Source organism: Petaurus breviceps, unplaced genomic scaffold (genome assembly GCF_028583685.1).
Source record: "Petaurus breviceps papuanus isolate PSGF00001 unplaced genomic scaffold, PetGlider_PUasm1.0 178, whole genome shotgun sequence".
NCBI classification, from domain to species: domain Eukaryota; kingdom Metazoa; phylum Chordata; class Mammalia; order Diprotodontia; family Petauridae; genus Petaurus; species Petaurus breviceps.
In genome coordinates, this window is record NW_027185777.1 from 29630305 (window position 1) to 29644859 (window position 14555).

Below are 14555 nucleotides of genomic sequence, written 5' to 3' on the forward strand. Positions count from 1 at the left end.
CTCCTTTGTACCATCCATGATGCTGATCTATGACCTGTCTTTTAGCTACCTCACTTTCTTTGCCTTCCTGATAAACAAATCATTTCTTTCCCACCAGCATGGTGCGCCTGCCCTGGGGACTCTTTTCCTCCCTCCACTCCCCTTTTCAGTTTCATTTGTATGTCGTCTTTCCCCATTAAATTGTAAACTCCTTGAGGGTAGGAGTAGGAACAGTCTTGCTCTTCCAGTTTCCCAGCCCTAGCACAGTTGCTGGAACACAATAGGTACTTAATAAATGTTTATCATTTAGTACTGTTTTATTGACAAATTTTGATCATTATCACCACTAATCCTTCCCATAGTTTATTCAATCACATATCATTTCTAATAATCCAAATTAATGTAGCCATTCTCTTATGGATTTGCTCAATTCCACAACTTCCCAACCAACCCTATCTTGATCCTTGCTTTCTACCCAAGGACCTGCAGCATAGCTCTAGACAACAGTTACATTCTAATTCTATGCCACCTCATTCAGAGTTTGATATCTCAGTGATGGACTAAGTCTACCAGTGAACTCCCTCTGGGAGTCCTGGGTTCCACCAGATTTTATCTACTAGCAACCTTGTAGTCACTTTGATGACAGATTACTTAGAGCATTTTTGACTCCTAAAGATTGAACCCCTCAATGCTTCTATCGTTCTGGGTTCTGTTCTTTACTACTTCTTCTAAGGCAATATGATTTAAAATTCAGGCATACCAGGAGATATCGCCGCTTCAGTTCCAGAACACCACAATAAAGTAATTATTGCAATAAACCATTGTCACACAAATTTTTTGGCTTCCCAGTGCATATAAAAGTTATGTTTACACCATATTTTATTCTATTAAATGTACAATAGTATTATATTTTTAAATAATGTTCCTAATTAAAAATGTTTTATTGCTAAAAATGCTAACCATCATCTAAGCCTTCAGTAAGTCATAATTGGTTTTTTGCTGGTAGAGGGTCTTACCTCCATGTTGATGGCTGTTCAGTGATCAGAGTGATAGTTGCTAAAGTTTGAGGTGACTGTGATAATTCCTTAAAATAAGATAACACTGAAGTTTGCCACATTTATTGACTCTTCCTTTCACTTGAACACTTAGAGGTCATTGTAGAGTTATTAAATGGCCTCGTTTCAATCTTCTTGTAACTCAGGGAATAGGGAAGCCTAAGGAAAGGGAGAGAGATGAGGGAAAAGTTGGTTGGTAGAGCAATCAGAACACATACTACATTTATGAATTAAGTTCACCATCTAATATAGGCACAGTTAATAGTACCTCAAAACAATTACAGCAGTAATATCAAAGACCACTGATCACAGATCACCATAACAAGTGTAATAATGAAGAAAAATTTTGAAATATCAAATTACCAAAATTTGACACAGAGACATAATATGAGCACTTCCTTGATGCAGGGTTTCCCCAAACCTTTAATTTGTAAAAATCACATTATCTCCTAAATTCAATAAAGCAAACCATAATAAAATAAGGTAGGCCTGTAGGTGTTTATTCTAAAACCTAAGACAAAACTCTAATCTGGGACTACCTTCCATATTTCCTGAGCTAGCAAAACTGAAGAATTCACATATGGTTTCAAACATTCTGTTCATTATTTTCTCCATTCTTGGCTAACAAATCTTTTTCTCAAAGCTATGGGGTCTGTACAAGCTTGATCTCTCTCCCTAATATTCTCATGCCAATTAGGATGAGAGTTTAAAACTACTACTATGAGAGCAAGGTGCTTTCTGAAATTGTTCGGTATCTTTAGACAAGTTCAAATTCTGTCTCAGATACTTACTAGCTGTTTTCTAGGCAAATTAGTTCACCTTTTGTATCTATAAAAAGGGGATTACAACAGGGTTGTTGTGAGAATCGAATCAAATGAGAAAACCTATTTAAAGCTCTTTTTTTGCTCATGTTACTTTTATCATTTATTAGGGAAATAGAATTTTGTGCAACCACCTGAAAATATTAGCATGGATTTCACCTACATATGAGCTTTTACTTAAAAACAATGAGCTCATCAAATTTTTGAACATTTAAAAAATTTAATCTGCCCATAGCATTCTTTATTAAATTCCTGTACCAAAACCCTGTCAAGAAGGGAGGTTATCACCAGAAGTATGGTCATCAGGTAAAGAATTTCTCAGTCTCAGATGCACAGTAAATGCAGAACTCTTATAGCCTATATCAACTGTCTCATATCAATGAAATCACATGTTTTTGAAAATACCAAAATAAATTACATGGCATTTATTAATTTAAAAATGCCTGAAATATAGGAGATTAATAAATCCTTGTTACCTGACTAAAATGAACATAGAAATTCAGTTTTCTTTCTATTTTACTTATAATATTCCCTTGTAAAGCAGTGGCAAGTAGAAATACTATGTGTCAGGACATTACTATGTTATGGGGGGCTAAAGTAATGCCACCAGGAGATATCTGCATTGTCCTGGAAGTTAAGTCCAACATAATAGTCCATACTTCCCTAGTGAGCTTCTAACACTTCCAAGTTGTCATACTTGGATTGTTTGGCCTGGTTTCTTTAGGAATCACCAAACTGTGTTAATGATGAATAGGGGAGAAAAAAAGGAGAGTAACTACCATAGTTCACTATCCTCCAGAAATTGCCGAGATAATGTGATTCCTTAAATTGAGTTTCTCTGGGGAAAAAAAAAATTATATATATAATCAGATCCGAGATATATAAGTAATTGATTCAAATTCTTAAGAACCACAGCCATTCCCTAATAAATAAATGGTCAAATGATATGGAGTAACATTTCAAAGGAAGAAATGAAAGTTCTCAAAAATAATATAGAAAAAAAGTTCTGAATCATTCATTAAAGAAATGCAAATTAAAACAATGGAGATATTCTACCTCATACCCATCTGATTGGGAAAGATGACACAAAAAGGAAAATGACAAATACTAGAAAGGCTGAGGAAAAAAAGGTAGGCTAATTCAATGTTAGTGGAGTTGTAAATCAATTCAACCATTCTGTAAAGCAATTTGTCGATATGCCTCAAAAGTCGCTAAACTCTGCATACTGGTTTACCGAGTTATACTGCTACTAGGCCTATAGCCCCAGGAAATCAAAGAAGAAATAAAGGGAACAAAAATAGAAAATTAGTTATAGAAGCTCTTTTTATGGTAACAACAACAAAAAAAACCCTGGAAAATAAGGGAGTGTACATCCATTGGAGGATGACTAAAGGAATATTGGCAGATGAATAGAATGTTACTATACCATAAGATATGACAAAATGGACAGTTTCAGAGGAAACTAGGAGGACTTTTATGAAGTGATACAGAGTGAGGTGAGCAGAATTAGAACAGTTTATATTACAAAAATATGAAAAAAATACAATTTTGAAACAAACTAGCTTTCTGTTCAATGCAATGATAAACTATAACTCCACAGCACAATGATGAATCATATTATTCATCTCCTACCAGAGAAATGATGGACCTAAATGTAGAATGAGAGATGTTTTTAGTCATAGCCAATATAGAAATTTTGTTTAATTATGCATATTTGTTATAGGGGCACGGAGAGTGTTTGTTTTTCCTTTTTCAGTTGTTCACTGGGGGAAGAGAGAAAATAAACATGTTTTAATCAGAAATAAATAATGAAAATAATTGTTAAAGAAAGAGAACATGGTTCCATTTGCATGGGGACAGAAATGCCTTCCCACAAATCACTGGTAGCAGCAAGACTAGGATCCAAGTTTTCCATTCCATAGTAAAAAAAATTCTTAGTTAAAAGAGGACTTATCATTGCATTGAACAGAAAGTTAGTTTGTTTCAAAATTGTATTTTTTTCATATTTTTGTAATATAAACTGTTCTAATTCTGTTTCAAACTCCAAACCCTTGGCCCCAGACCAATGCTTATCATTTTATTTACCTGCAGATCCCCTTATTATCTGCCCTGCTTCCTGTTCCCCATCCCCCTAACCCTCTGCAACTACCTTTCCACCTCTTGCTGTAGGGAAAACATTGCTTCTCGGGGAAAAAACAAACCAACAATAAAAAACATTAACATACTCCCCTAGAGTTCTACTTACCATATTTGTGGTGCTTTCTTGACCACTTATCCCTTATTTCTTTATCTATCCCTTACTAGAATGTAACCTTCTGGAAGGCAGGGATTGACATGCTTATATTTGTATCACCCCAGTTTAATACAATGCCTTAACACAGAGTAAGTACTTAATAAATGCTTTTAATTCATTCATCTATTCTAGTTCAGTCCTCTTTTAACTAGTCTATGCTGCCTTTTAGTGGTAATAAATGTTTAACATTCCTATCCACTTTACGCATTTCCCTCTAAAATGAAAACTGAGAAAGCATTCATTGGCATTCCTTCCCTTGTCCTTTTTGCATTCTTTACCAATGCAGATGAGCAAGTTCATAAAAATGCATCACAGACCCATTTAAACTGTGTGATTAACTGCTAATATGAGATATTAACTTGTAGGATTTTATGGAGATCATCACGTATAATTATATTTGATGGTATATGATAATTACCTGTTTGGTTGCATTTTAAAATGTGATGGCTTGAGAACATTCATCATTCCATATATGGCTCACTCAAAATCTTATACAATGCTGCTACTCACTTGTATTTAATTTTTTGAAAGAACCAAAAAACTTTTTTTTTCCCTTTTAAGTTCAAAGAAAATGGATTAATATTCAGTAACCCCTAATAATAATTCTGAAATTGGGAGACTAATTGAGAAAACCTATTTTTGAAATGGGATGGCCTAATCAAGATTTTAGATAGTGTAGTTTTATGTGTATATATGGTTTTTACACTTATAGTTAAAATGATAAAACTTCTATTTAATTGTGAGTTATAAAAAAGAGAGGATATATGCCATAAAACATGTGAGGGCCCTATCTCTTTCCCAGTTGCTCCCTCTGCTGCTAGATAAAAATGAAGTCTATGCAACAAGCTCTCAGATACAAAGTCATGAGATTAGCCTGAGGTCAACCATCATCAGTGGTTATTGATCCCTGGTAACTTGAATGAATCAGTGCAGCTCCCAAATCCATCCAGCTCCACACAGATACATGTAGACAAGAAGACACCCACGAGCAAATTCCATTCTCCTAGGAAAATAACATATAAGGTCTCTCCTGGACTAGTTCCCAAGGGGTTTCCCCAGAAGAAAACAGGCACAGCAAACAAGGGAAAAGGAAAAGTCAGCCAGTGGCTGCAATTAGACCCATGTTCCTCAGCCAAATGATCTGAGCATGAGTTTTCTAGCCCTATCTAGCCCAATTTTCTATTTTCTAACCCAATCCTACTTAGAGGCTGGGATCTACTAACTGGATTTGGAGTCCAAAGATGTGGGTTTCAGTGTGAGATCTGTCAATGATTATTTGTATGACCTGGGCTAAGGGATTTTGTTTGTCTAGCCTTCAGTTTCCTCATCTAGAAAGAGAGAAAATTGTTCTAGTTAACCCTCAACTATCCTTCCTAGTTCCATATATGTCTATAAATAACTCTTCTGAAGAGCTGAAGAGTAGGCAGATTTTTTCATAACTAGCACAGAAATCCCCCCAGCTCTGGATTTTATAGTTCCAACGGCACAATTCTTTCTAGATGGAAAGCCTAGGTTTTCTATGTCATAGTGTCAAACAAGGGGCATCTCTAGCCCTTCACAAACACCATACCTATTCCTCAGATACATGATGAATCAACCAAGTAATTCATCAATCATTAAGGCTTCCTATTTGTCAGATACTGTGCTAAGCATGGGTTTTCTTTTATAGCTAAGCAGAGACCAGCAGAAGATAAGACATCTCTGACTTGATTTGCTTTTAAGCACAGTTCTCAGATACATGATAAAGAAATGCCATTGCTGTTACTTATGACAATGATATTTGCATAGCACATATTGCAGCATCTATGTTGGCCTGGTCTATGTCAACCTCTGCTTCTAAACATAAAAATTCATATTTGGGGTCCTTTTTGAATTAAGCAAGACCCATGTTCTGCAGTGTTTTCCCAGGTGTTGTAGCCAAGTGACTTACAAGGTGCTGACTGACACCTTCCTAGTTCTGGGAAGTTCTTGCAACAGAATGGGACTGAATCATTGTGAAAGTAAACAAGTGAGAGTAATTAGGAAGCCACGCTCTAGAGCTAAATATCCAGAGGCTATGTCTGAAGCAAAAGGGAGGTCAAAGAAAATATCACAATCCAGCAAAGTGACAAGTTGTTGCTAATAAGGGAGAGCTCTCAATGGAGCCACATTCAGTTGTTTTGACCCTGAGAAAGTCGCACAATTTCTCCATCCCTCATTTCCTCATTAGCAAAATTGGGATGATAATAATAACATAAACCTGTAAGGGTGAAATAAAATAATATTTGTAAAAGAATTTGTAGATTTTAAGTGCTATTCTAAGTATTCATTGTTATTATTCTCTTTTGAATTCTATTGAAAATCATGCTATTGTGAAAACTTTTGGAAGGCATTTTTTCCATTTTTCTTAGACATAATTTGGTGTCATAAACAGATGGACTGTTTATAGTTTGTACACATAAAGCTTTACTAAATGGATATGAAATATACTAAGCCTGAGGCAGCTCCTCTGGGAACAAATGTGTATGCTCACTTTTCTAATTATTAACAAAATGAATCTTTTCTGCGGCCATTTTTAGACTACTAATAAAACTATTCAATTTAGGACCAGAAAGAAGTGCTTAATTGGACAGGATAAGGAAATTTTTATACCCCAAATACAAAACCTAGGTTCTAGCCCTGATGTTTCTCCAGACAATGGAGAAGAAGAATGGGTTCCTTTGTCAGTATTGTCCACATCCAGGACTGGGGACTGGGATAACATTGTTTCAAAAAAAGGTGCAAGTAATAGGTGACTAGAATAGTTTCTCTCAGGCCATGGTGCAATTGGCCCTATAAAATATTAGTTCCCATATGAGGGTATGACTGAAGAGGAAGTTTGGGATATTATATATGTTATATGTAAAAAATTTCAAGAGATAAACTTTAAAACTCTGTGGCTGTTTGACAATATTCACTTAAATATTAATTGAGTTTGCTATATGCTAGAAATTATGGGGTAGATAGATATGTATACATATATAAATCTAATGTATTATGTATATTCATAATTACAGGCAAGTAGACCAAAATATCTCGTCGTCTAGTTATTGTTGAGCTACACATAAGGGGTGAGGGTGGGGGCAATCTGGGTGACTTAAACTAATGATTAAATAGAGAACTCAGATGCATTTTCAATCAGGCACAGGCCAATGCTTCTCAAGTTTATGTCACCGAGTATGAAAAAAGTATAATAGAATGCCAAAGAAATCTCTCTTTCATAGGCCTTTGGCTTAGCAACTATCACAATGCCCCAGAGCAAACATATTGCTTCTGGCACCATCTAAAAGAATCACAAGGTAAAGACTGTACCTAATATGTTGTGTTCTCTCCAGTATTTTGTCTTGCTATATGATATTGGAAGGCAGGTCTCGTTTTAGGGTACCAAAGTGAGACACTGTTCCCAGGAGCTATTGCAGAACGTTTTTCAACAGTGAGAACAGAATAATAATTCTGTTACTAAATTCAAAATGACATGTGTGTGTGTCTCAGAGTGGGGATACATTTTAACATGTTTCAGACTGAGCCTCTTTTATAACAGTTATCCATTCTTTCCTTCATAATTAGACTTTGCATTCAGAATTTTCCTTTTATAACTCATCACAAACTACAAAAGATTATTATGATGATGCTAATTTTAAAGACAGAAGTTATAAAATATTGACTGACCATAGTATTTCTCAGTAAGACAAAGTGAATTCATGGAAGACCTGATTTGAAGGCAAATTCTAATTCCTGATTACATTACCCTGTATCATTCATTCGTTCATTCATTCGTGCATCCATCATTCAGTAAACATTTCTCAAGTCCCTAATCTCTGTCCAAAAATGGACTCGGAACACAAGAGAATACAGTGAAATACAAAACAATCTCTGTCCACTAGGGACTTGTAATATTGTAGATAGATGCCACAGAATTTCTAAATTGTAAAGGACCTCAGCTATTTACTTTCTCCATTACCTGAAAAAGAATTCCCTCTATGTGTCCAACAAGTTATCATTATGTCTTTACTAAAGGTCCCCAAGAAGAGTGGGGGAGGGAGCTCCTAAGGTAGCCTTTCTACTGAGATAGTTTTTATTGTCATGGAAAATCTTTGTCACATACAAAATGTATCTCATTCTAGCTCTCACATACTGTGAACTACCATGTGCCCACCTAAATCTTTTTCTCTCTAGGCTAAACATGCCAAGATTCTTTGACTGATCTCCTTGTGCCAAAAATTCAGTATGCTTTATCATCCTAACTCTCTTCCTGTGCATACTTTTTGGCTTCCCAATGTCTTTGCTTAAAAAGTAGACCTAACAATTGGATATGGTATTTCAGATGTATAGAATACAATATCACCCCCCATATTCTGGGAAGTCATGTATATTCAGTCAAAGACTGAATCTTGATAGTCATATTAGTCAGGTCAATAAGTCAATTAAAAAACATGTATTAAGCATTTATGTGCTAGGCACTGTTCTGAGAGCTGTAGAAACAAAACCAAAAACACAGTTCCCTCAAAGAATTCATAACATAATCAGAGAAACAACATAAAACCACTATTTACATATGAGGTATATAAATCTCAATGAAAGATAATCTCAAGTGGAAAACACTAGTAGTTGGAAGGACCAGAAATATCACATGTAGGAGGTGATATTTGGCATAATTTTTCAGAGTGGCCAATGATGTCAAAAGGTAGAGGGAAAGAGGAAGCACATTTTAGACTCACAGCCAATGAGAAAGTATGGAGAGATATTTAATTGTGTGAGAAATAGCAAGTAGATCCTTATAGCTGGACCACAGATTGAATGAAAGGGTATGAATGTAAGAAGACAGTAGATACAGGAAAGGTTCAGGTTATAAAGAATTTTACCTGCCAAACTATGGAGTCTATGTGTCATCTTGAAGGTAATAGCAAAGACACTGAGGTTTATTGACCAGGGGAAACTGACATGGTCGGACCTGTGCTTTGACAGCAGAGTTGAGAATGGATTGGATCAGAGAGAGATTAGAGACAGGGAAACTAATTAGATGGCTTCTGAAATGATCTAGATGTGAGGGAGAAAATGTCCTGGATCAGGGTGGCAAATGGATCAATGAAGAGAAAGAAATACATAAGAGACATGTTATGAAGGTAGACACAATATTTGTCACAAATTATAGTTGTGGGGTGGCTAAGGATAAAGAAACAAGAATGAAGCCAAAATCATGAGCCTAGAAGACTGATAGAGTACCTGAGAGTGACAGGGAAGTGTGGGAAAAGTGTCGGTTTTGTGGGAAAAGATGAATTTTGTTTTGGACATATTGAATTTGAGATGTCTGTAGGACATCTAGCTTTAGATAGCCAAGAGGACATTGGTGATTGAAGACTGGAGCTTAGAAGAGGGACTAGAACTCATTGGCAGAGAGATTATGATTAAATCTGTGGAAACTAATGGGATCACCCAGTGAGAAGATAGAAATGAAAGAGAGAAGAGAGCCCAGGAAAGAGATTTTGGAGAAACCCGTGGTGAGTGGTAGGTAGAGGTGAGATGTGAACTCAAGACCTCTGATTACAGAACCAGTGTTCTTTCCACACTCTGGTATACTGCCTGTGTTCTATTGTCCATGATTAAGTGCTAAGTGAACGATGAGGATCAAAGCTATCATGAGATCTTAGGAGAAAGAAATCTTCACATATGGTCTTTTCCAGGGTTAGATCATATTCTAGAGAACAAAACACCAGCTGCCTGCCTTTTCCACAACTTCATTTAGGTTCTGCTTCAAGGTCCTCTTGAGAACCACACCACCCTAGAGGGGACAAGATTCTTTCAACCTCCTAAGTGCCCCAGCCGCCCACCCAATGACAACTCCAGTGAAGGCAACAAGAGACCACTACTTTCTGAACAGACTTGCAAAATTCTGCCCGTCCCTCTACTGTGAGGCAGGAGTCTTGGGGCTTCAGGGGATATGACATCACCATATGCCATGAGAATAGATCTAGAATTGCCTTATAAGATCAATGTATCTCCCATCAACCACTGGTATCATGCCTTAACTCACTCCTAAATGGTTATTTAGCTACATTTAGCCCATATGAAGGGTTATAAATGCCCCCACCCAACTGATATGCAAATGCTATCCCCCATTCTCAACTGACCACTCTGCTACTTCTATCCACTTCAAACTTACTCCCCCACCCCCTCCCATCCCTTTGACTCTTTACCTTCATTTACCCAACATATCCAATCTATTATCAAATCTTTCCTTTCTGTCTTCACAACCTCTTATATGTATGTCTTTATGTACATATACATATACATACATACACATATACATATATATCACCTCTCCACTCACACAGTCACTCTACTAGGTCAGACCCTCATTACTTCCCACATTGATATTATATTAGCCTCTTAACTGGTCACCCTGACTCAAGTCTCTGCCAAGGGGATTATTTTCCTTTTTAAATATTATTTATTTATTTTTAGTTTTCAACATTCATTTCCACAAGATTTTGAGTGACAAAGTTTCTACCCATCTTTCCCCTACCCCCACCCCAATATAGTGAGCCTACTGAATACCCTTTCCCCGAATCTGTTCTCTCTTGTATCCTCCCCTACCCACCCCCAACTCTTTAGTAGGTCAAGATGGATTTATATACCCTAGTACCTGTATATCTTATTTCCCAGTTACATGTAAAAAAAACAATTATTTTTAACATTTATTTTTAAAACTTTGAATTCCAGATTTTTTCCCTTCTTCCCTCCTCACCGACCCCCACTGGAAAGACAAGCAATTCAATATAGGTTGTACATGTGTACTTACACAAAACATCTCCATGGTAGTTACATTGTGAAAGACTAACTATATTTCCCTCCATCCTATCCCACTCCCCCACTTATTCTATTTTCTTCTTTGACCCAGTCCCTTTTCAAAAGTGTTTGCTTCTAACTACTCTTTCCCCCAATCTGCCCTTCCTTCTCTCATCCCCCCTCTTATCCCCTTCTCCCTACTTTCCTGTAGGGTAAGATACCCAACTGAGTGTGTATGTTATTCTCTCCTTAAGCCAAATCCAATGTGATTAAGATTGACCCATTCCCTTTCACCTTCCTGCTCTTCCCCTCCCTTATAATAGTGTTCTCTTACCTCTTTTATATAAGATAATTTACCCTAATCTATCTCTCCCTTTCTCCTTCTCCCAATATATACTCTCTCACTCTTAATTTTATTTTTTAGATATCATCCCTTCATTTTCATCTCATCCTGTGCCCTCTGTCTATGTATACATGTACACACATATACATATATTCACATATGTATTATATACACATACACCCTCCTATATATATCTATATATGTATGTGTATATATATATGTGTGTGTGTGTATATACATATATATATATATATATATACATATACATATATATGCCATTCACCTATCCTCATACTGAGAAAAAGTCTCATGAGTTACAATGATCATTTTCCCCTGTAGGAATGTAAATAGTTCAATTTTAATAACTTCTTTATGATTTCTTTTTCCTGTTTATTTTCTTATGCTTCTCTTACTTCTTGTATTTGAAAGTCAAGTTTTCTTTTGTTTCTTTGTTGAAAAAAAACAGCTCTGTTTTTTTCACCAAAAAGTCTTGAAAGTCCTCTATTTCATTGGATGACCATATTTTCCCCTGAAACATTATACTCACTTTTGCTGGGTAGGTGATTCTTGGTTTTAATCCTAGCTCCTTTGATCTCCAGAATATCATATTCCAATCCCTTCAATTATTTAATATTAAAGCTGCTAGATCTTGTGTTATCCTGGTTGTGTTTCCATGATACTCAAATTGTTTCTTCCTGACTGCTTGTAATATTTTCTCCTTGACTTGGGAACTCTGGAATTTGGCTATAATATTCCTAGGAGTCTTCTTTTGGTATCTTTTTTAAGAGGCAATCAGTGAATTCTTTCTATTTCTATTTTGCTTTTGATCAACGTGATTATTTTCTACAATTTTATTTAGACCCATCTCACCCTGCCTAAACACTGAAATCCAGGGGTCCCCTTTTATCTCTGAGATAAAATATAAATCCCTTACTTTGTTGGTTAAAACTCTTGATAACTGAACCCTTCCCACCTTTCTAATATTATACTTCACTCTTCTTCATGTACTCTATAATCCAGATATATTGTCCTACTTACACTCTTTAAACTCTACATTCCCTGCCTTTGCACCAGTCAGCACCTAGATCTGGTCTACTCAGCCACCTCACCTCTGCCTTTCAGTTTTCCTCGTTTCCATCAAGACAAAACTCAGATCCTACCTTTCTTCTGCCAGAGGTCTTTTCCAGCTCCCCTAGTTGCTTTCCCTCTGAGATTAACTTTCTACTACTCTGTATGCATTTTATATATAACCAATTATTTACATGTCATCTCCCACCTTGAGTAAAGGGACTGTTTCCTGCCTCTGTATCCCCAGTACCTAACCCCAGTATCTACCACAGAATAAGCGTTTGATAAATATGTGTTGATGGACTGACCCAAGTCATGAATTCTGTCTCTTGGATCCTATCTAAAATTGTACTATGTGAATAATGAATTCAGTGAAGTTGTTCCATTATTCAAATTCATATTCTATATTTCCATTGTTTTGTAACCAATTACCATATTTTATAGAATTACAACTTCAAATAATTTCAAATAAATGTACTACTTCACAGAATTTATCATTTGCACTAGTTAAAACACAGCTATGTAAGACAGCAATGGGCAAATCACTCACCCTCCCTAGGTCTCAGTTTCCTCACCTGTAAAAGGAGGTGGATGGATTAAATGGTTTCTAACGTCTCCTTCAGGTTTAAATCTATGATCCTATGCTGGTATCTTAACGACACAATATTTTCCTGTCACCTGAGCCTCCTCACTTTCTAAAGTAGTGGGTCATTAATAATGGTGCTTCCTGGCCTAAAAAATACATTGTTTATCTTGACAATGGTGAAAGTACTCATCATCTATCGCCATGAGCTCATCCCAGCCCCACCTAAACTGATGTGTTCTGGAAATTCATATGAGTTGTTTAGTGCCAGACTGTTACTATAATAACTCTTCTATCCTCAACCATAATTGGTTCCTAATGGATTCATGACATCCCCAAGAGATGATGGTATATCCTCATACTCACACTACCTCCCTAGAACTTCACTCTACTATATTTTATTGGAAGATTGATCTCAGTTTTCCCAGTAAATACGCCGGATTCCATCCCACTTGGATACATATTTCAATGGAAAAAATATCATAGCAATAGAGGGCCAGGAGCTACAAAACTTTATCAAACAGGCTGTGGTGGCATTTCAGATAATATGGTAGGGCTTATTTGAACTCAGATGCTGCAAAATCCTCGAGCCTTAAAGGCTGGGAAAGACTTCTAATTCAATTTTCTAAAGCACCGGATCATAAATATGTCCAATGAAAAGGGGCCAAGGCCAAGGAATCTTTCATTTTAAATGCCATGTGAAACTTATTCAAGATGTCTTTTCTTTGACATGGTTTACCACTTCTAGGGGGATTCCCCTTATTTCCTGACTCTAAAAGATATATGGCACAATAGTGTCCATTTCATGTTCCTCTCCACTTTTCCTGAACAGCAAACAAAAGATGTGCAAAGATGCCTTGGTCAAGGGCCAGCATCATTTAAATACCTGAGGGTTATCCATGTCAAAATTTTAATCTCTAGGCTGGTCAACTCCAACTGCCTAATATGCTACCAGACTCCTTCTTTCCACTGTAAATTATTTTGAATTCAGGAGCAGCTGACTCAATGGGAGAAATTGTCTTAATGAAATTATATAGTTTTTTGTGTAATGACAGTTTCCCCCACCCAGCCCCACATGTAAGCTTGTTCCTCAAAGAACAATCATCCTTTTAATACCAATATTCTTACAGTGAGAGCACTAGCACAACATAATGGATTGAGTTGGCCTTTCCAAAAGGAAGACCTGAGCTCAAGTTCTACCACAGAGAGATAATGTGACACTGGACAGGGAACTATTAAATGTCAACTCAAGTGTAGACAGAGCCAATTTACATTGGTAGAGAATTTCCTCACCTGGGAGGAAATATGGATGAAATAGCAAACCCAGTCCCTATTCCTATTCTTCCAGTAATGGTAAATGACTAAGAGTTAGGGGACACTACAGTTTCTGAAGAATTAGAGTTGAGGATCATTCAGAGGTCAGTGGAGAGGTGTATGCTGGGTACAATCAGGCCAAAAAGGAATTCAATTTACAGGCATAGTTGGATTATGAATACTCACACCAATGAGATAACCAATCCAAAGAAATACCAGAGTAAATTCTTGATTAACTGGTTAGGAAATAGGCCATTATAGACCATCCACTGTACATTCTGAGTAAAAGGAGTTT

General features: G+C 36.4%; 1 long non-coding RNA gene across 1 annotated transcript in view; it reads right to left on the bottom strand.

The window, feature by feature from the left end:
- Positions 1 to 414: 414 nt before the first annotated feature.
- Positions 415 to 14555, bottom strand: part of LOC138159798 (uncharacterized) — a 114286-nt gene continuing 100145 nt past the window's right edge. The window contains exon 3 of the long non-coding RNA XR_011167985.1: positions 415 to 1193. This is a non-coding gene — a long non-coding RNA (uncharacterized lncRNA). The remainder of the gene's footprint in view (positions 1194 to 14555) is intronic.